Source organism: Camellia sinensis, chromosome 6, assembly GCF_055761805.1.
Source record: "Camellia sinensis isolate YWXY chromosome 6, ASM5576180v1, whole genome shotgun sequence".
NCBI lineage: Eukaryota > Viridiplantae > Streptophyta > Magnoliopsida > Ericales > Theaceae > Camellia > Camellia sinensis.
The window spans coordinates 76,078,172-76,102,288 of NC_138966.1; the positions used below are offsets into that span (position 1 = coordinate 76,078,172).

The 24,117-nt window shown below is 40.5% G+C and overlaps 2 long non-coding RNA genes across 2 annotated transcripts; both read right to left on the reverse strand.

Annotated features, from left to right (window-relative positions):
- Positions 1–8,381: 8,381 nt before the first annotated feature.
- On the reverse strand, positions 8,382–9,478 carry LOC145792704 (uncharacterized). Its single transcript, XR_014332472.1, has 2 exons — positions 9,108–9,478; positions 8,382–8,642 (listed from the first exon to the last, which is right to left on the reverse strand). It is a non-coding gene; the product is annotated as an uncharacterized LOC145792704 (long non-coding RNA).
- A 5,881-nt stretch (positions 9,479–15,359) lies between these two features.
- LOC145792705 (uncharacterized) lies at positions 15,360–22,218 on the reverse strand. Its single transcript, XR_014332473.1, has 2 exons — positions 20,186–22,218; positions 15,360–19,719 (listed from the first exon to the last, which is right to left on the reverse strand). It is a non-coding gene; the product is annotated as an uncharacterized LOC145792705 (long non-coding RNA).
- Between the last annotated feature and the right edge of the window lie 1,899 nt (positions 22,219–24,117).

Below are 24,117 nucleotides of genomic sequence, written 5' to 3' on the forward strand. Positions count from 1 at the left end.
TGCCCAAATGTTTCTAAACTGAAACGTCCTAATGTGTCGCACGCGAGAGGAAAATAGGTAGTGAGAACACTGGAACGCACCCATGTATCTCTAAACCAAAAGCACCCTAACGCATTGCACGTGAGAGGAAAAAAAAGGTGAACACCGGGACGCGCACGCGTGTTTCTAATCGAAAGCGTCCTAATGCGTCGCACACGAGAGGAGAAGGGGGTGGTGTAGACACCAGGCATACCCGAATGTTTCTAACCAAAGGTGTCCTAACGCATTGCACATGAGAGGAGAAGGGGGTGGTGTAAACACCGGGCGTACCCGAATGTTTCTAACCGAAGCGAATAATTCAAAGGACAGGAATGGTTTCACCTGGAACTCCTTTGAATGAACCGTACATACAATATCGTCTAGTTGCACCAGCTTTGAATGAACCGTACATATAATATTGTGCCTGCACAGAAAAGAAACTTAATAGGTACAATTCAATAAGAATGCATGTTCTATGCATGATGAATAACCATGACACAATGTTAGAGACATGTTTTTCGCACAACATGCAAGAAACGAAACAGAAGCATATTCTATACGGCGTGAGCGAGAGCATGTTCTACGCAACATTGGGATGCATATTCTATGCGACAGAATAAGATGCATGCTCTATGTAGTAATAGAAAAAAGCATGTTTAATGCAATATACAGAGAAATGCATATTTTATGCAATAGTATAGGATGCATGTTTTATGCAATGATCAATAGTAGAAAATGCGTGTTTAATACGAGATTAACAGCATGCTCGATGCAAAATACCAAATGCATGCTCTATACGAATGGGAAACCGAAGCATTCTATGCAAGATGTCATGTGAAAGGCACGTTCCAGGCAACGACAAAGAGATGCACGTTCTATGCAATGACAAAAGCGTGCTTGATAAAATCGATTCAGTCGTAACTTCTGATTTACCTCTCAGAAGAGTTGCAACATGTTTTTTTTAAAAAAGATACACCTCGTTCATGTTGAGTAGTGATGAGACATGCACCGAAGATATGGTTCAGAGCTTCCGCAAAGACACTTTCAACTTAAAAGTGAACCTTTCTTGCACTTTCTCGAGAACCAAGGGCACAAAATAGCAGCAAAACACATAGGGAGAGCACTGGAGGCCTGTCGGCCACCCTGGGAAGGTGTCGGCCACGTGTCGGCCACAAATGGTGGCCGATGGCAATTCGGGGCCATTTTGGTCTTTTCTCCTCGGGCTTTAAGTAAACACACCCAAACTTCATTTCCTCACACCTCCCTAGCTGAAATTGACTCATCTTTCAACCCAGACACTTTTCTTCCCTAGATCCGTTCTTTACACACTTTTTCCAATGACCCACGCGAAGTTGATTCGCTAAAACATCTTGATTTTCTTCGTTTTAAATCGGTTGGAATTTGTTTTCAGTGTTTTTTTCTTCATTTTTGCCACTTGAGGCTTGTTCCCCTAGAGTTACCCTTGGGTTCTGTGCCTTTTCTTGGGCTTTGACTTTTTCTCCCATTTTCTCTCTCCGAGTGTTGACTTTTGGCATTCTCCACCCATTTTGCTCATTTTCGCCCACTTTCTCACCTCCTTTCCAAATGGCGGACGACATTCCCCATGATGGAGGTTCTCCAGGGATGGAGGGAGATCCCGAGCACATACCATTGCCACCTAGGGTTCGACCCTTCGACCCGAAGGCATACTATCCCGAGGTGCATGTACTACCGCCCGATACAGTCCGTTATTTCAGTGGATTTGCATGAGGCGTGCCGGATCTCTTGCTGCGAGAGCCGAAGTCTCACTTACCCTATGACGTCTCCGAGGTATGCACTGTTTTCTTACATTTTTCGCAATGTACTTTGCATTTCCTGCATAGCTCACACTGTGTTTCATTTGTTCATCCCAAACACATTCATGCATTGTATTTCTTACATTGCCTTTCATCTGCTTATTCTGATTACAGAGGGACTCTTGTTTTACTCGAGGATATGGGACCACATCTGCAAGAGAGTGGTATATGGACCTCCCCACTGGTGTCTGCCAGATCATCGACGAGGCCGGTTTGGCTTATTCTGCATAGGGCTGCTGCGTCTCATAGCGATCAGGTCCCTATTTGGCATGCTGGTAGAGAGGTGGTGGGACACCACTAACTCATTTCACTTCTGTACCACTAGAGACATGACGATGACTCCGTATGACATTGCCATGCTCACCGGCATCGAGGTAGGGGATCGACTGATCCCGTATGATACAGATATGGGCGAGTAGGAGGCCGCCTGAACCTACCTGCTGGGGGCATGCCCACCCCTCTTTCGATCAGGGATAGTTCGGTACAGCTAGTTTGCGGACCATTTTAGAGGGACAACTCCAGCGACCTTAGAGGAGATCGACCATTATGCCCGAGGCTTCTTGATGTTCCTCTTTGGCACCACCTTATTCGTCTATAGGGCGAACACTATTGGGCTATATCTTTTGAGTGCCTGTAGACACCATATTTTTGACCGTCCTCAAGACTTGGACGTCATCGTTTGAACACTCGATGATCATTCATGATCGTGTTCGTTTTGAGTTCTCAGAGGTCTCGGCTACGCGCATCACCTCAAGATCTCTCAACTTATCTGTTTTGTGCTTGGTCATGGACCAAACACTTGTGTTTTTGCTTCTAAGGGCAGGGAATGGCTTGTTGGCTAGCCACACACCTCACCGCCCATGGCTTGAGGCCACCGGCGCTGTTTTCTTGCTACCGGCCAAAGGTATTGGCCGGTCAGCATTGTTTTTGGTCGGTTGACCATTGTTTTGGTCAATCGGCCACTTTTTCTGTCCGAGACCATTTCTTTGCCTTTTTCAGGCATTACGCATACCAGCTGTGCCAGCTGGTAAGGACAGATCTTGCCCTCCATACACGTGTATGGAGGATTTGCACCCTTATTTTAAGCTTCTTGAGGAAGCTTGAACCTTTTGAACCCTTATTTTAGCTTCTTGAGGAAGCTTGAGCCTTTTGAACCTTTGTTTTAGCTTCTTGAGGAAGCTTGAACCTCTAGAACCTTTGCTCTAGCTTCTCCAAAAAGCTTGAACCTTTTACTCTAGCTTCTCCAAGAAGCTTGACCCTTTTGCTCTAGCTTCTCCAAGAAGCTTTAACCCTCTTCTTTCTCTATAAGAGAGGGCCTCCCTCCCCTTTAGAGAGGTTAAAAAATTTGTCTAAGGCACAAGAGATATATCTCTCTCTATATCTCTGTATTTTGGGTTCAAAAGAGTGAGATTCTTGGCCCCTTTGCACACCACCTCACAACCACACACCTCCACCATTCATATAAGGTTCTTGGAGGGTATTTTCAGAGGTTAAAGAGCTGGTTTTTGGTCCAAGAACCAGCTGGTTTTGCTGAGCTACATGGGTAACTCCTTTTCTCTCTTTATTTCCCATTTTTGCACAAGATTTTAGCCTATCTTGCATGCTGTTTTGAGCTTAGTGTATAACTGATAAAAGTTCTATTTTTTCATTCTTTAAATCTTTGTTTAAGATCACTTTTGTATTTGGGTTTGTTTACCCCCTCTTAGGCCTTGTTTGGCCTCATTTTTGTGCCTTTTTTGTGAGCTTCGGGACCACCTTGTATTGGCCTTCTCACCACTAAAATCTAGAGGGATTTCAGTGGTGGGGATGGTGTTTTGAGGTCCTAAGAAGGAGAGGGGTTGTTGTCTTGTTTACTAGCATATTTGGCCTATCAAAGGAGCATATGTTTATATCATTTGGAGGCCTATTTTAGGCACATTTTGGTGACTTTTGGGAGCTGCCTAGCCTCTTTCCATGGCTGGTTTGGTCCCCTTTTGTATGCCTCTTGCATGTGTAGAGTAATCCCTTTCATAGCTTATCAAAGTAGCGCATCATTCTTCCATGTATTGACCATGTTTTAGTGGGTTTTTGGTCAAATTTTGGCATGCCATGATTCTATTTTTGGCTGGTTTGGTGGCCTCTCACATGCTTCATAGGCTTGTAGTGTAAATCATGCTTACTAGCTCACATTGCATGTTGTTTTGGCCCCCTATTCTAGCACCTTTTGGCCACACTCCAAACATGTTTTTTTTCATATTTCGGGCTTCCTTAGCTTTGTTTTTAGGCCTCTTGGCCGATTGGTGCTTGCCATGCATGGTTGTAGTGTAATAGCCTTGCTTACCTTTGAGTTTTGGGGTCCCTTGCATGTGTTGCTTGAGGCATTTTAGTGTTTTGGCATCATTGAATGTGATATTTCAGAGTTTATAGGTGTGCCATATTCTCATGTTTATCATGCCTTCATTGTGTTTGAGAGTAGTGTTTTTATACCCCATTTGTGAGCCATTGCATGAGCTTCATTTTTGTGCACTTCAAGGCATCATCTTAGTCCATTTTTCCATTATTTTGGGCCTACATAGGGACTATTTGGGGTTGGTTTGGTCATTCGAGCATCGCTTTGCATATCTCTAGTGTAATGTGCTTCACTAGTTTTGGTATTTGAGCCTTCCTACATGAATTGTGTGAGTCGTTTATGTGATTCTGAACCATTTTGTATGTTATTTCAGAGCTAGAATATATGCCATTATGTTCCATACTTCATCTTTTCAATGCACTAGGAGTGTTGCATCTTGTGCTATGAGTTAGAGCCCTTGCACCTTGCATGTTTGCGTGTGTTTTGTTGCCTCATTTCCATCATGTTTGGCCACTGATTTTGGCATGCTTGAGAGCTACCCATGTTAGTGTAAGTCCATCTCACCATGTTGTTGCATGCTTGTTTCATTTTGCATGTTGTTGCATGCTATACATGTTCACATGTTTAGGTTGTATGCCTATTGCCTATTGCCTATTGCATGCTTGTGTTGCTTTGTTAAGTTCATCATGCATGTATTATATTGGTCTAAGTATGCTTGCCTTTGCATGCTATTAAATGTTAGCCTATTGATATGTTGTTGCATGTTCATCCATCTTGCATACTTGTTAAGTTACATGCTTGTTTGCATGCTTGTCTTTGCATATTGTTATATGCTAGTTGCCTTGTATAGCATTGTTGCTTGCATGCTCATGTTGCATTAGTTTGGTTGCATGCTTAGGTTGCATAGCATTGTGTGCGCACCCCTTGCCTCTTGAATCAATCATGATAGAGGTTGGGGCCCTTATTTGTTTTTGTGCATTTCATTTGATATCAAATTGCACACTTGGCGCCTTTGGCCATCATGCATTGAAATGCGTGATTGGTGGCCCGAGGGTCGAGAACCAAACCCCCCTTGAGTTCATAGCATGATAGGAAGGGTGGTCGTGCATACATTGTCTTGTAAATTCCTTGCCATGCACTGTCTGTTCTCTGCTGCAGTAAAAACAAAGTTCTGCGAGAACAGATGGCCGGTCGGCCCTTTTCAGTGCCGGTTGGATACCAAAGTCCTGCCGATGGCCCCACTTTTGGTCGATGACCACTTCCTAATGGCCGGTGGTCCTATCTTTTGGCTGGTGACATCCCACAATGCTCAGGGACTAATTCAGAGGCATCTCAAGGATTTTCACATTTCTCAGAGGTGTAGAACAGTGCAAATAGAGGCAGCATGTGGCATGGCAACGGGTTTCCGAGCGAGGTGAATCGAGTATGCATGCATTTGACCCGCTTCCTGAGGCAACTTTACTGCTTTAATAGCTTAATTAATTCATTAATTAATTAAGGTTTTGTAATATTTAATTAGCTAGAGTAGTTAATTATTTATTTGGTTTGTATTATTCTTTTGGCCCCTCCGAGAAAGGGCAAATTTTGTAATAAGCGTGCGTATGTGTGATGCATGTCTTCCAACCCCACGTCTTTCTCCCTTTTACTTACCTGCTCCCAATGATTAGTCTTAGGGCACGTTTCAATTAGCATACTTATGATAGCATGTTTGCGTACATTCATTCGTATTGCACGCACCGGGCTCGGCATATCATACTAATTGTATAGTATTTCAATTCCAACTTGAATATGTGTATCGAGTTGTCGCATTTCACATGCCATTCTTAGGGTAGTCGAGCCTATCTTAGTTGCATTTTGCATGCGTTGCATTAGCCATTGCTAACATGAACTAGGATCATGCATGATTACTAACTAGTGTCTTGTTTTTGCTCGAAGTACACTGTGAGTGTTTATGCTTTAGCATCTTGCATGTATGTGAATGTTAACATGACAGCATGCTTGCCATGAGGCTAATTGCTTATGTGATATAACTGCCTGAATGCCTGTGGGTGATGGTTGGATTGCTTGAATTGGAACAATTCATTGGAATCCGTATTTTATCCTACTTGCGAGTAGCACCTTCAAACCGTTTTTCAAAACAAACATGAGTTATTTTGTTCCAATTCAGGCGACCCAGTCTATATTTGTATGCTATGCGCATCACATAGTAATTCTAGGCTAATAACCGGAATAAGAGAACATATGTTTTCAAAACTCGATATCATGCTTAGTAGTGGCCGATCTTTGATCGGGCGAGCGGGGGTGCTCATAGCAAACCTTCTCGAATCGTACCCAAGTTCCTGAGCCGAGGCAACTTTGGTGATGACAGACACATGGCCTTAAGCATGAGTCAGGGTTTCCTAAGTTCCCCCAAAATAAAATATTTGGGTAGCGACTTTGTATCTGGCAAAGCAGTCCATGTTTGGCACTTCTTTCTAAAAATCAGTTTTCCAAAATGATTTGCCGGATTTGGACTCTTTGATGATTCATCAGTCTTGCATTGCACTCTGCGAGATTAGATACAGGACCATGACATTGAGTCCAAACTGTAGTAAGCCCAATGAACAAAATGGGATTCCCTCCCGGGACGTTCGGGGACGTCTACAGTTTCTGGCGACTCAACTGGGGATTTAGAGAACTTGACTCAAACTCATTATATCTTGTTTTGGTTACACTTATGTGTCTCTTTGCATTACATTTGCCTTGGTGCGCCTAGGACACCGTGTTTGCCATCTGCTATTCCTGAACGATTTGTCGGAGGATCGTTTTGAGAAGCGTGCCATAAGGCTGAACAGTTACGGGCTCTGCCACGATGGGAACGCAAACCCTGTTTTTTACCGGGGCACCCTTTTGACCATTCGACCTAGTGCATATCGGAATTCATAGTGACCATTCCAAGCTAGGACAGGTTGCTCACCCGATTGTAGGTTGTATGAAATCGCTGCGTGCGTAGTGAAACCCTAGCTCCTGACAAAATAAGACAGGAAAACCCTACCCCTCCATAGGGGTGTTTTTGGCTCTCACTTGTTTGCTATGTGCTTTTAGAGTGTGTCTCTACATGAATGCATATATCAGTTTGCAAGTCTGGGTATCAGGCCTGCGGACATCGGTATCAGTGTTTTGAGAATCAGTTATATCTGCGGGTATCAGATTCAATTTTGGGGCAGAATTCAGTGGAGAGCACAGTGTAACATGCCCGGGGGGTACCCGCGCGCGTTAAACAGTTCGGACCCCCGAGATCTCTTCGATCTATTCTCACGAGTGCAATGTGAAACATAGATGAGAGTCCAGTTTTGGCAACTTTTATTGAAAATCCATTTTATTACAATTTTGTCAAAAATGGACTGCGTCATCAGATCTCAGAGTCGCCACCTAATATTTATTTTGGGAAAATTAGGAAACCCATGACTCGTGCCAAAGCTACTGTTCGTCGTAACCAAGGATACTTGGCTCGGAACCTTAGGTATGAGAGGGGAAGGTCAATAATGAGCACCCCCGCCCACCCGATCAAAGATCGGCCTTTACTAACCATGATATGAAATTTATTTTATTTATATGTTCATGTTCTGATTAGTTAATAAATCCTAAAATTTACTATGTGAAGCATACAAGTATAGACTATGCCATTCATTTTGGAACAATTTGATATCATGCATTTTGAAAGAGTTTTGACGATGTACAACCCAAATAAATTGAGTTTACAAGCATGAAAAATCAACATCATTCCAAATTAAGCGACACAACCTCCATCCACTGGCATTCATAGAGTTATATCACATAAGCAACTAGCCTCATGGTAGAATGCTAGACATAGTAAGAAAAACACGCACACATGGGATGCTAAAGCATAAAAACTCACATGTTTGATGTCCCACGAACAAGCTGCAAAACAAAGTTAGTAAAATATGCATGATCTTATATACAAAACCCTAATGCAATTCACTCATGAGATGCAACTAAAGATTCGGCTTCTAAAATATGATATGTGAATCATCTCAAGAACATGAGGTAGCGCACATAATCACATAGGAATTGATTAAATCCACAAATGCAAACTTAGCCGAATCAAGATGCATGAAACATGGATGCAAAGCATAACTATGATGAAAAATAAATATGATGTTTATGTACAAATAAAGAAAGCAAGTAAAAGAACGGGATGGAAAGAAGCGGGGCGGGGAATTATTACAACATTTTAAAGAATAATTACAAACCGAATTAGAGAGGGATGAGGAGAATATTACAACAAAATAAAAACCTCACAATACACTCAAAATAAAATAAATAAATAAAATAAAAGCTTCATGTTCTTTAGAACCGCCGGCGGAAATTGGCCAATATTGGAAGATTACGCCATCTTGTTCGGAAGAAGCTAACCGACCGGCCAAATAGGCCGGCCGGCGAACTAGGCCAAGCAAAACCTGTCTTGTTGCAAAACCAAGAAAAGGAACAAACAAAAAAAAAATATGTAGGTGGCTCAACTAACCACTACCGGTTAGATTAAAAAAGAAAATAAATATAAAATAAAATAAAAAAAGTGCAAACTCACAATATAAACCTAAAGCAATAAAACAAATATAAGATAGAACATGCAAGATTATAACAGAACTAATATGAGACTAATACACGAAAAAAAATAAATGTGAGGTAAAACATGCAAGATTACAACAAAACTAATATGAAATTAAAGTATGCGAATAAAAATAAATAAATAATTATGAGCTAAACAAACCACTAGGATTATAACAACATACTATGAAATATAAAGTAAGAAAATAAATATGAGATAAACAACTACTTGGATTATAACAAAACACAATGAAATAAGAAGTAAGAAAATAAATATAAGATACAAAATATAAGAAAATGAAAGATTAAAAATTCACCTTCCAAAGAAAGATTGGACTTCTTGATTTCCAAACTTCCTCTTGATTACCCTCAAGTGTAGGAAGTGTGTTCTCAAATCCTTAATTCAAAATTATGGAGTTTATGGAGTTTGTGGTATGAAAAGTGGTTAACTCTCTAGTTTTTTTTCACTTTCAATCACTAAACATTCTTCCTTATGGTCGAGGCAATTGATCTTTGGCTATATCAGAATTTTTGGAGTGGTTTTGGTGTATGGAAATGAGGAATTTCAGCAGCTATGGAAGGTATGAGGTGTATATGGAAGATAGGAATATTTTTGGTTCAAAAACTCAATTTTTCTCTCTTTTTTCACCCTTTTCTCACTCCTTTCTCTTCAATTTCGTGGTCCTCCTCCTCTCTTACAATATGATCATTCTATATAGGCAATGAGGGAGAGTAAAGGTCAAAAAGAAGGTGGGAGACAAGGTGGGAGACAAGAATGTGATAGGAGGGCAAATTTTCAAGGTGGTTGCATGGGATACTCCTTTATGGATGCAAACAAAACCTCTTTTTGACAATGGAGGATGATTAGGTATAATGGAGGATAAGTGGATGCACTTGAATGGCTCAAAAAATAGGTAAATGGGTTGCCCCAACCGAACCAAAACCAAGAAAAATGGGCTATTGTTGTTTTGGGTCGAATCAACAAAATCTGCTTTTAAGCCCAACTTCAAATGGACATATCTCCGCCATATGGACTTGGTTTTAGGCAGTTCTTGGGTCTAAATTGAAGCTCCAGAAGTCTACTTTCCAATGGTGGTGGCCTCACATTTAAATTCCAAGTGTACAAAGAGATATGCCTAATTTAGTGAAGGCTGTCTCGGGCTGGGTCAATAAAATCTGCTCTTAAGCTTCACTTCAAATGGGCATATCTCCCTTATTTAGACTTGGTCTAAGGTGGTTCTTGGGTCTAAATTGAAGCCCCAGAAGTCTACTTTCCAATGGTGGTGGCCTCACATTTAAATTCCAAGTGTACAAAGAGAAATGCCTAATTTAGTGAAGGCTGCTCATTTCCTTCTTAATGATTTGATACTCATCCTTTTCCTAAACCTGCTTTCTTTCATCCCCTCCTATTTCCTTCAACTCCAAACCTATAAAGAAGATATTTTTAAATATTTTTCAAAAATTTCACCTCCCTTCCATTTATTTCAAGTTTGTCCTTTTTACTGAAAAGTGCAATATTTTAATCGAAATGGGAGCCTCGGGACATCGTAGAAACATTTAAAAAAAAACATATTTTGAAAAGAGGGTTTTAAGGTCTAAAATAGTTTGGCCAAAAAATGGGTGAAGGTTGGGATTAAAACTTAAATTCCATCTTTCTTACTGAGAATTTTGTGAGAAACACATTCTAATTGTCATCATCGGGTAATCAAAAGAAAGCGCCCAAGTCTTAGGGCCGGTCAAAAATGGGGTGTCTACAGTTGCCCCTCTTTGACAGAGCTCAAAGTCATTTCATGACGTGAGTGAATGTCAAAGCCCAAAGACGACCCTTTTGACAAGGCCGTAAGACTTGGGCAAGCAAACAAGATGCAATGCAAGTGGTTGAACCCGAAGGTTGCCTACGTATCCTTTTGCAAGGAATCAAACCAGCGTAGTTCAGGGGCAGAATGCAAGTGACATGCTCAAAATGCAGTTTGAAGGTTGGACTTACACGGTTCGCGAAGCCAGTTGTTTGAAAATTCATGATTATGCAATGCAATACCATGCCATGGAGTGATGATGACAACAATGGAGAGGCAAGCTTCGTGCAAATGATATGAAATATAACAGGGGATGCATTGCATTAAATGTGCCACAAGATCACATGCAAATGTGTCACGGAGAAAGGGAAGGTTTTAACCATGGAGAACAACAATGGTGTAACCAACAGGCAAACCTAACCATATTTAATACAGAAAGGGGGAAGGTTTTAACCAGAGAAAATGGCAATGGTGTAACCAACAGGCATATCTCAGCGTATTTTATACGAAGAGAGGGAAGGTTTTAACCAAGGAGAACAACAATGGTGTAACCAACAGGCGTACCTAACCGTATTTTATACGGAGAGGGGGAAGGTTTTAACCAGAGAAAATGACAATGGTGTAACCAACAGGCGTACCTAACCGTATTTTATACGGAGAGGGGGAAGGTTTTAACCAGAGAAAATGACAATGGTGTAACCAACAGGCGTATCTCAACGTATTTTATACGAAGAGAGGGAAGGTTTTAACCAATGAGAATGACAATGGTGTAACCAACAGGCGTACCTAGCCGTATTTTATACGGAGAGGGGGAAGGTTTTAACCAGAGAGAATGACAATGGTGTAACCAACAGGCGTATCTCAACGTATTTTATACGAAGAGAGGGAAGGTTTTAACCAATGAAAATGACAATGGTGTAACCAACAGGCGTATCTCAACGTATTTTATACGGAGAGAGGGAAGGTTTTAACCAAAGAGAATGACAATGGTGTAACCAACAGGCGTACCTAACCGTATTTTATACGGAGAGGGGGAAGGTTTTAACCAGAGAAAATGACAATGGTGTAACCAACAGGCGTATCTCAACGTATTTTATACGGAGAGAGGGAAGGTTTTAACCAACGAGAAAATGACAATGGTGTAACCAACAGGCGTATCTCAACGTATTTTATACGGAGAGAGGGAAGGTTTTAACCAACGAGAAAGTGACAATGGTGTAACCAACAGGCGTATCTCAACGTATTTTATACGAAGAGAGGGAAGGTTTTAACCAACGAGAATGATAATGGTGTAACCAACAGGCGTACCTAACCGTATTTTATACGGAGAGGGGGAAGGTTTTAACCAAGTAGAAAATGACAATGGTGTAACCAACAGGCGTATCTCAACGTATTTATACGGAGAGAGGGAAGGTTTTAACCAGAGAAAATGACAATGGTGTAACCAACAGGCGTATCTCAGTGTATTTTATACGAAGAGAGGGAAGGTTTTAACCAACGAGAATGATAATGGTGTAACCAACAGGCGTACCTAACCGTATTTTACACGGAGAGGGGGAAGGTTTTAACCAAGTAGAAAATGACAATGGTGTAACCAACAGGCGTATCTCAACGTATTTATACGGAGAGAGGGAAGGTTTTAACCAGAGAAAATGACAATGGTGTAACCAACAGGCGTATCTCAACGTATTTTATACGAAGAGAGGGAAGGTTACGAGAATGATAATGGTGTAACCAACAGGCGTACCTAACCGTATTTTATACGGAGAGGGGGAAGGTTTTAACCAAGTGAAAAATGACAATGGTGTAACCAACAGGCGTATCTCAACGTATTTTATACGGAGAGAGGGATGGTTTTAACCATGTAAACATCACGTTTCACGTGAAAGGAGTAAAGGTGGATTCGAAATCCAAACGCGTCTCACGCAAGTGGAAGAAGGTATGGTAGAATGACAAGGGGTAACCTCTACATGTAGAAGCCACCGATGTCGCTTTTCTTCCTGATCATATTCACAACTTTCCCTATTCTCCAACGGGGTGACAGACTAGGTTGGTTCAGTATCCATAATTGAGGCGCATACACGCTATCTCAACCTATGGGGCTGCCATACAGATTTCAAGCCGGGGATACACCCCTGGGTATTTAAACCAGACTTTAGTCTCGGAAATTCCAAACCTTTTGCGTTCTAGGCATCGCCATTCGAACTCTAGTTTCCACCGTCGCAGTTGGTCTCCTAGGAACTCATTGCAATCACAGGCAGGTGGCTATACCAGACCATCTGATGTCGTTCGGGCATGACAAACACCAAGGAATTGCACCTTTAGAGGATTTAAGGTCTCCTAGACCATTCTTAGACCGTTGAAGTCGTTCGGGCACGACAAACACCAAAGGAATTGCACCTTCAGAGGATTTAAGGTCTCCTAGACCTAGGGAGTGCACAAGATGGTGTGATACGCAAGATAGTGCGATTAAATTGAAATTGCACAAGATAGTGCGATGGAATCGAAATTGTGCGATAGGTGCTTTATTATGCGTTAGATGCACAGAATGTAAGGAGGAATTGTATGCTCGAACCAAATACCGTATACATATACTATGTACAGACAAAATACATACAAATACGACAATATACACAGACATGCATGTACGGTATACATACATAGATTCGGGGAATATTCTGTTTGCAGCCATCAACGGAAAGATACCGTTACTGAGAAGGCATATTCCGTTCGCTGACGTCAACGCACGTACGCAAAACACGCAAAAAAAAGAAAGGAAAAATGAAAAATGCATAGACACGGGGGTTCGACCCTCTGATCTCAAGTTTGGCCTTCGAGTCCTCGACCACTGAGCCATGCCATTCTTGTGACAAAATATTCAAACAAACATATATATATAGGTATATGAGACATATATATACATAAGACCAAAACAAAACAAAAGAAACATTTGTTTGTGGGGTTCGAACCCCTGACCTCGGGCTCAACCTTCCAGCCTTCAACCACTGAGCCAAACCACTGAACCCAAGCCACTCTTGTAACTAAAACTTTCAAACAAATATATATAATACATAGATATACAATATATATACATATATGTATAAATATACAATTCTCCCGCCTCTCTCTCTGTTTTTGTCTCACTCTCTCTTCCGTCATCTTCTTCGAGCGTTGTGTCTGGCGCACGATTTCAACAATCGCGGCGCCTGACCGACAGGCTATCCAATCGTGCCCCGATTGTCAATGATCATCTCAGCCTTCTTCCCTCTTTGTCTTCTCCTTCGCTCTCTTCTTAAGTTGAGGCCTGCGAGAGAGAAGCAGAGCCAAAGCCTGCAAACTTTCTCTGCCACCACTCTGCAACCTTTTTTTTTTTGCATTACTCTCCTCTGTCATGGCCTCTTCACATGGTTCTCTCACTCTTTTTCCCGACCTGAACGAGTCCACGATAGAGATGACCAATTCTGACTCCCCTGAGCCTCAACCACGGGCTCCTCCTCCTTCCCCTGTTTTCAACTTTCCAGCGATGTCAGTTGAACAAATCATGGCGGCACAGTCTGACATCGAAGCAAACTCATATACACTGAGGTCATGTGTGGAGACCGTGACAGCGGTCTCCAACTTGTCCCGTCGACTGCAGAACAGGACATGTGAAGTACATCGATTGAATGCACAACTTTCTTTACTTCAACATATGTACAAAGATTCTCGAGGGGAAGTTAGTGGCTTGAAGAAACAAATTAAGGAGTTGAAACGACAGGTGACCGTCGCAACTCGTCATGGGACTACCTTTGACGGCCAGCGAGGGATAATCTCCTTCGGAAGCTCTACCAAGGCCGAGGCAGAGTCTTCAAGAGCTTCGAAGAAGTAAAGATGAAGCGAGGTAGCTGATGGTAAAGTCAGGCAACGAAGTTGTGTGCAAATGAAGTCGGTTGCAATCTTCGCCGCCGGGCTGTTGCCGGAGAAGAAAGAAGAAAAAGATCCCTCTCTCTCTCTCTTTGTTTTTTTGTTTTGTTTTGTTTTTTTGTTTTTTTTTTTGTTTTGTTTTGTTTTTGTTTTTATTTTTTATTTTTTTGTGTTTTGTTTTTGTTTTTTTATTTTTTTATTTTTTTGTTTTGTTTTGTTTTGTGTCTCTGTGATCGGGGATGTCCTCCCCTGACTACAATAAAATCAGTTTAGTTTTTGCACATCGAGGGCGTGACTGGCATATCACTTTGAACTTGAAAACATTTTTGTTTGATTGAATTTGAGAGTGATTGAATTTTGAACTCTGAATTGAACGTTGATTCTATACTGACCCATACTGACCTAAATCAAAGAATGACTTAACGAAAGAAAAACGAAACAAAACAATCCAAACATACTTATATACATTGACTGGTATGAAAGGAACATAAAAAAAAACAAGACCCTGGAACACAACCATTGAGCCTAAGTGATTCTGCAGTTTATCCTGATGGGTTGAAATTGAAACTGGGCTGACCAAAACGTTGGCTGACGAACTCATGATCTAGCCAAAGAGTTGGCCAAGGAACTTCATGACTCAAGTGGTGGAGAAGATAGAATCTCTAACTCAACTATGCCCCTAATTCATTACCTTGAAATTTTATTTTATTTTTTTGATTTTTTTTCATAAAAATGTTTTGATCAACAGACAGTTAGATTAGCATACTTATTCAATTTTCTGTTTCAAATCATGTAAGTTAAACTGTAAGCACTGAAAATTTTCCCTTTTCAAATCCAAAGAATGGTCCAAGTTTTGCAAAAATAGAACAATTTTTGAGAAAAATTAGTCAGCTTCATTCAAATTAATCAAAACCTATTTTTGCAAATGGCCACTACTCAACAAACATGGAATCAACCATTGGGGTGCATAGCCCCAAGCCAAATAACCCCGAATTGGTTTTGTAGCAACGATGATAACCGAACCGAGCCGATCCGAATCGAATGAAACTGAGCAGAACGGGACCGAACCGAACCGCCAAACTGAACCAAACTGAACCAAGTTGAATTGAACAACTGAACTGAGCAGAACGAAGATACACCAATCAACACGAATAGGACAACCAAGTCGACTAAAGATACACCAATCAAACATGGACGAAATGAATGAGTTAACAAAAATTATTGGGGCCGAACTTCAAGATGAAGCTACCTACGTATCCTCAAGATAGGAATCAGGCCATCGTAGTTCGGGCTGAGGGTTACTCGGGTATTGACACTCTCCTTTTGTGCTCTAACTTTTGCCAAAGCCGCCCTTTCGGGTTTTCAACCTTGCGAGCTTTTCATTTTTTCATTTTTCTATATTTTTTTTTAATTTTTTTTTTTTTTTTTGTTCATTTCATTTTTTTTCTATATATTTTTTTTTGTTTTTCTGCTCTAACTTTTGCCTGGGTCTCCCTTCCGGATTTTCAGCCCAGCGAGCCTCTCAAGGGTTACTTTCAGTTTAACTTGTCCATGTTGATTGGATGTAAAATCTCTAGGCTATCTATAAGAACGACTGCTACACTTGACCAGTAGATATGATGATGTAGGGACTAGGTTAATTGGGTTTGAATTTGCCCCTAGTGTTGCCCCTAGTGTAGTGGATAGGAACTCGACTGTCCTTCAATAATAAAGTTCATTCTCTCAAATTATGGGTTTTGCCTTTCTGTGCGGTCTTCTTTGGGAAACGATTCAGTTTTAACTCTTTGATCACATCCAACCTTTCCTAGTTTAAGGGCTGCTTCAAATCTACATCACATCAGACCTTCTTGCCCCTAGTTCAAGGGTTGCTTCCAATCTGAATCACTGGCCCTACATAGTTCTGGCTAAGGTTCACTCGGGTATTGACACTCTCCTTTTACGCTCTAACTTTTGCCAAAGTCGCCCTTTCGGGTTTTCAACCTTGCGAGCTTTTCATTTTTCTTTTTATTTTATTTTATTTTTTTTTGTGCTCTAACTTTTGTCTGGGTCGTCCTTCCGAGTTTTCAGCCCAACGAGCCTCTCAAGGGTGGTACCTTAGTGCCCCTAATTCAAGGACTGCCTCCATTTCAGCTATGCAAGCCTCACACTTTTGCCCCTAGTTCAAGGGCTGTTTCAAATCGAAATCACATTCTTTGCCCTGAGTTCAAGGGCTGTTTCTAATCTGGATCACATCATTGCCCCTAGTTCAAGGGCTATTTCCGATCTAAATCATATTCGACCTTATTGCCCCTAGTTGAAGGGCAGCCTCCATTTGAATCACATCATGGCCCCTAGTTCAAGGGCTATTTCCAATCTAAATCATATTCGACCTTATTGCCCCTAGTTGAAGGGCTGCCTCCATTTGAATCACATCATGGCCCTAGTTCAAGGGCTATTTCCAATTCGGCTATGCAAGCCTTACACTTTGAATGATCATTGAATACTTCGGATCAAGGTTTGAAAGCTAAGGAGCTAAGGAGGTCGGACCACGAGTCAAGAGGGATCTTATGTTGTATAATCAATTCCAGGCATGTCTTCGTAGGACCACGCAAAAACAGTTTTTGAAATCTTTTAACAAAGTGACTAATCACCCGTACTCTTACGAAGATAAGATAGAACCAATTTGGACCAAGCTAGGATCATTCTCAGTACCCACATTAACAAAAATGATTTTATTCATCAAAGGCTTAGCACACCTCTCTTCTTCTCAGTTGATCAAAATTTGCAAATCCCGAGGAAATTCTTTCTCTTTGTTTTCATTAGAGTTTTGGAAAAACTTTTGAAAAAACTTTGGTCAATGCAATGAATTAAGGCACAGAGAAGTAGGCAGACTCTATGGCATTTTGTTTTTTTTTTTTTTTTTGGTTTTCTGTTTATTGAAAAAAGACTATGACTCAGCAATGGCAATAGACTTTTGACAACATACTCAAAAGAAAATGACAAAGAGGACCTAGACAGGACAGAAATGTCTAGGTTAGCACCATCGAAATCAACAGACTCTGACTCATTAGGCTGACTCGAGCCTGACTCTAACTCTACAAACTTGGTGGAGTCAAACTTAGACTCAATACTCAATTCAAAACTCAGAATAAAACCAATCTCAATTTTGCTAGTCAAAGTGTGGACCAGCCACAACATTCAAAATAAATTTCTAGTCAAAGTGTGGACCAGCCACAACATTCAAAATAAAGCTCATGCAATCAACAGGTGGTCACTCCCCAATCACAGAGATGGTCGACTTTGTGGGATATCGGCCTTTTTTTTTTTTAACAATTTTTTTTTTTGATTTTATGTTTTTGTTATTTTTTTTTTGTTTTTTGAAGTAATGGTGCTAAACTGAACAGCCTGAGCCACTTATTCGAATTTGAGAACCCCTGTATAGATCCAATACATTACACATAAAGCAGGAAAGAGAACAAACACCCCTAAAGAGGGTAGGGTTATCCTGTCCTAGCTTGGAATGATCTAGGGTTTCACAATTCATACAAGCGGTATCATACATCCTAGAAATGGGAAAGCATCCTGTCCTAATTTGAAAGGTACTATAGCTCACCATATGTACAAGGTTGGCTCTACTTTACGGGTTGAAGCCAAGGTGACGTTACCAAAGAGTCCTTTGGGTCATAACCAATAAAGATCCCAGGAAATCAGAAGAGTCAAATAGCCTCTCTTCGGAGTCTGAGAACCTTAGATAGCAAAGCTAGATAGCAGGGCTACATAGCAAAGCTACCCTTTTGACAAATCTCAAAAGGTTACAACACAAGGCCTCTAAAGTATCGTAAAAATAGGTGTAGTGTCACAAAAAGCGTACCTGTGCTCCCACCAGTATCTGGGCAACACAAGGACTTGAAGTGCACCAATGAATGCAATACAATGAACATATAATTGAAAATAAAGGTCATATCATGGAGTTCGAGTCAAGGTTTCATAAAATCCCCAGCAGAGTTGCCAGAAACTGTAACATGCCCGGGGGGTACCCGCGCGCGTTAAACAGTTCGGACCCCCGAGATCTCTTCGATCTATTCTCACGAGTGCAATGTGAAACATAGATGAGAGTCCAGTTTTGGAAACTTTTATTGAAAATCCATTTTATTACAATTTTGTCAAAAATGGACTGCGTCATCAGATCTCAGAGTCGCCACCTAATATTTATTTTGGGAAAATTAGGAAACCCATGACTCGTGCCAAAGCTACTGTTCGTCGTAACCAAGGATACTTGGCTCGGAACCTTAGGTATGAGAGGGGAAGGTCAATAATGAGCACCCCCGCCCACCCGATCAAAGATCGGCCTTTACTAACCATGATATGAAATTTATTTTATTTATATGTTCATGTTCTGATTAGTTAATAAATCCTAAAATTTACTATGTGAAGCATACAAGTATAGACTATGCCATTCATTTTGGAACAATTTGATATCATGCATTTTGAAAGAGTTTTGACGATGTACAACCCAAATAAATTGAGTTTACAAGCATGAAAAATCAACATCATTCCAAATTAAGTGACACAACCTCCATCCACTGGCATTCATAGAGTTATATCACATAAGCAACTAGCCTCATGGTAGAATGCTAGACATAGTAAGAAAAACACGCACACATGGGATGCTAAAGCATAAAAACTCACATGTTTGATGTCCCACGAACAAGCTGCAAAACAAAGTTAGTAAAATATGCATGATCTTATATACAAAACCCTAATGCAATTCACTCATGAGATGCAACTAAAGATTCGGCTTCTAAAATATGATATGTGAATCATCTCAAGAACATGAGGTAGCGCACATAATCACATAGGAATTGATTAAATCCACAAATGCAAACTTAGCCGAATCAAGATGCATGAAACATGGATGCAAAGCATAACTATGATGAAAAATAAATATGATGTTTATGTACAAATAAAGAAAGCAAGTAAAAGAACGGGATGGAAAGAAGCGGGGCGGGGAATTATTACAACATTTTAAAGAATAATTACAAACCGAATTAGAGAGAGATGAGGAGAATATTACAACAAAATAAAAACCTCACAATACACTCAAAATAAAATAAATAAATAAAATAAAAGCTTCATGTTCTTTAGAACCGCCGGCGGAAATTGGCCAATATTGGAAGATTACGCCATCTTGTTCGGAAGAAGCTAACCGACCGGCCAAATAGGCCGGCCGGCGAACTAGGCCAAGCAAAACCTGTCTTGTTGCAAAACCAAGAAAAGGAACAAAAAAAAAAAAAAATATGTAGGTGGCTCAACTAACCACTACCGGTTAGATTAAAAAAGAAAATAAATATAAAATAAAATAAAAAAAGTGCAAACTCACAATATAAACCTAAAGCAATAAAACAAATATAAGATAGAACATGCAAGATTATAACAGAACTAATATGAGACTAATACACGAAAAAAAATAAATGTGAGGTAAAACATGCAAGATTACAACAAAACTAATATGAAATTAAAGTATGCGAATAAAAATAAATAAATAATTATGAGCTAAACAAACCACTAGGATTATAACAACATACTATGAAATATAAAGTAAGAAAATAAATATGAGATAAACAACTACTTGGATTATAACAAAACACAATGAAATAAAAAGTAAGAAAATAAATATAAGATACAAAATATAAGAAAATGAAAGATTAAAAATTCACCTTCCAAAGAAAGATTGGACTTCTTGATTTCCAAACTTCCTCTTGATTACCCTCAAGTGTAGGAAGTGTGTTCTCAAATCCTTAATTCAAAATTATGGAGTTTATGGAGTTTGTGGTATGAAAAGTGGTTAACTCTCTAGTTTTTTTTCACTTTCAATCACTAAACATTCTTCCTTATGGTCGAGGCAATTGATCTTTGGCTATATCAGAATTTTTGGAGTGGTTTTGGTGTATGGAAATGAGGAATTTCAGCAGCTATGGAAGGTATGAGGTGTATATGGAAGATAGGAATATTTTTGGTTCAAAAACTCAATTTTTCTCTCTTTTTTCACCCTTTTCTCACTCCTTTCTCTTCAATTTCGTGGTCCTCCTCCTCTCTTACAATATGATCATTCTATATAGGCAATGAGGGAGAGTAAAGGTCAAAAAGAAGGTGGGAGACAAGGTGGGAGACAAGAATGTGATAGGAGGGCAAATTTTCAAGGTGGTTGCATGGGATACTCCTTTATGGATGCAAACAAAACCTCTTTTTGACAATGGAGGATGATTAGGTATAATGGAGGATGAGTGGATGCACTTGAATGGCTCAAAAAATAGGTAAATGGGTTGCCCCAACCGAACCAAAACCAAGAAAAATGGGCTATTGTTGTTTTGGGTCGAATCAACAAAATCTGCTTTTAAGCCCAACTTCAAATGGACATATCTCCGCCATATGGACTTGGTTTTAGGCCGTTCTTGGGTCTAAATTGAAGCTCCAGAAGTCTACTTTCCAATGGTGGTGGCCTCACATTTAAATTCCAAGTGTACAAAGAGATATGCCTAATTTAGTGAAGGCTGTCTCGGGCTGGGTCAACAAAATCTGCTCTTAAGCTTCACTTCAAATGGGCATATCTCCCTTATTTAGACTTGGTCTAAGGTGGTTCTTGGGTCTAAATTGAAGCCCCAGAAGTCTACTTTCCAATGGTGGTGGCCTCACATTTAAATTCCAAGTGTACAAAGAGAAATGCCTAATTTAGTGAAGGCTGCTCATTTCTTTCTTAATGATTTGATACTCATCCTTTTCCTAAACCTGCTTTCTTTCATCCCCTCCTATTTCCTTCAACTCCAAACCTATAAAGAAGATATTTTTAAATATTTTTCAAAAATTTCACCTCCCTTCCATTTATTTCAAGTTTGTCCTTTTTACTGAAAAGTGCAATATTTTAATCGAAATGGGAGCCTCGGGACATCGTAGAAACATTTAAAAAAAAACATATTTTGAAAAGAGGGTTTTAAGGTCTAAAATAGTTTGGCCAAAAAATGGGTGAAGGTTGGGATTAAAACTTAAATTCCATCTTTCTTACTGAGAATTTTGTGAGAAACACATTCTAATTGTCATCATCGGGTAATCAAAAGAAAGCGCCCAAGTCTTAGGGCCGGTCAAAAATGGGGTGTCTACAGTTGCCCCTCTTTGACAGAGCTCAAAGTCATTTCATGACGTGAGTGAATGTCAAAGCCCAAAGACGACCCTTTTGACAAGGCCGTAAGACTTGGGCAAGCAAACAAGATGCAATGCAAGTGGTTGAACCCGAAGGTTGCCTACGTATCCTTTTGCAAGGAATCAAACCAGCGTAGTTCAGGGGCAGAATGCAAGTGACATGCTCAAAATGCAGTTTGAAGGTTGGACTTACACGGTTCGCGAAGCCAGTTGTTTGAAAATTCATGATTATGCAATGCAATACCATGCCATGGAGTGATGATGACAACAATGGAGAGGCAAGCTTCGTGCAAATGATATGAAATATAACAGGGGATGCATTGCATTAAATGTGCCACAAGATCACATGCAAATGTGTCACGGAGAAAGGGAAGGTTTTAACCATGGAGAACAACAATGGTGTAACCAACAGGCAAACCTAACCATATTTAATACAGAAAGGGGGAAGGTTTTAACCAGAGAAAATGGCAATGGTGTAACCAACAGGCATATCTCAGCGTATTTTATACGAAGAGAGGGAAGGTTTTAACCAAGGAGAACAACAATGGTGTAACCAACAGGCGTACCTAACCGTATTTTATACGGAGAGGGGGAAGGTTTTAACCAGAGAAAATGACAATGGTGTAACCAACAGGCGTACCTAACCGTATTTTATACGGAGAGGGGGAAGGTTTTAACCAGAGAAAATGACAATGGTGTAACCAACAGGCGTATCTCAACGTATTTTATACGAAGAGAGGGAAGGTTTTAACCAATGAGAATGACAATGGTGTAACCAACAGGCGTACCTAGCCGTATTTTATACGGAGAGGGGGAAGGTTTTAACCAGAGAGAATGACAATGGTGTAACCAACAGGCGTATCTCAACGTATTTTATACGAAGAGAGGGAAGGTTTTAACCAATGAAAATGACAATGGTGTAACCAACAGGCGTATCTCAACGTATTTTATACGGAGAGAGGGAAGGTTTTAACCAAAGAGAATGACAATGGTGTAACCAACAGGCGTACCTAACCGTATTTTATACGGAGAGGGGGAAGGTTTTAACCAGAGAAAATGACAATGGTGTAACCAACAGGCGTATCTCAACGTATTTTATACGGAGAGAGGGAAGGTTTTAACCAACGAGAAAATGACAATGGTGTAACCAACAGGCGTATCTCAACGTATTTTATACGGAGAGAGGGAAGGTTTTAACCAACGAGAAAGTGACAATGGTGTAACCAACAGGCGTATCTCAACGTATTTTATACGAAGAGAGGGAAGGTTTTAACCAACGAGAATGATAATGGTGTAACCAACAGGCGTACCTAACCGTATTTTATACGGAGAGGGGGAAGGTTTTAACCAAGTAGAAAATGACAATGGTGTAACCAACAGGCGTATCTCAACGTATTTATACGGAGAGAGGGAAGGTTTTAACCAGAGAAAATGACAATGGTGTAACCAACAGGCGTATCTTAGTGTATTTTATACGAAGAGAGGGAAGGTTTTAACCAACGAGAATGATAATGGTGTAACCAACAGGCGTACCTAACCGTATTTTACACGGAGAGGGGGAAGGTTTTAACCAAGTAGAAAATGACAATGGTGTAACCAACAGGCGTATCTCAACGTATTTATACGGAGAGAGGGAAGGTTTTAACCAGAGAAAATGACAATGGTGTAACCAACAGGCGTATCTCAACGTATTTTATACGAAGAGAGGGAAGGTTACGAGAATGATAATGGTGTAACCAACAGGCGTACCTAACCGTATTTTATACGGAGAGGGGGAAGGTTTTAACCAAGTGAAAAATGACAATGGTGTAACCAACAGGCGTATCTCAACGTATTTTATACGGAGAGAGGGATGGTTTTAACCATGTAAACATCACGTTTCACGTGAAAGGAGTAAAGGTGGATTCGAAATCCAAACGCGTCTCACGCAAGTGGAAGAAGGTATGGTAGAATGACAAGGGGTAACCTCTACATGTAGAAGCCACCGATGTCGCTTTTCTTCCTGATCATATTCACAACTTTCCCTATTCTCCAACGGGGTGACAGACTAGGTTGGTTCAGTATCCATAATTGAGGCGCATACACGCTATCTCAACCTATGGGGCTGCCATACAGATTTCAAGCCGGGGATACACCCCTGGGTATTTAAACCAGACTTTAGTCTCGGAAATTCCAAACCTTTTGCGTTCTAGGCATCGCCATTCGAACTCTAGTTTCCACCGTCGCAGTTGGTCTCCTAGGAACTCATTGCAATCACAGGCAGGTGGCTATACCAGACCATCTGATGTCGTTCGGGCATGACAAACACCAAGGAATTGCACCTTTAGAGGATTTAAGGTCTCCTAGACCATTCTTAGACCGTTGAAGTCGTTCGGGCACGACAAACACCAAAGGAATTGCACCTTCAGAGGATTTAAGGTCTCCTAGACCTAGGGAGTGCACAAGATGGTGTGAT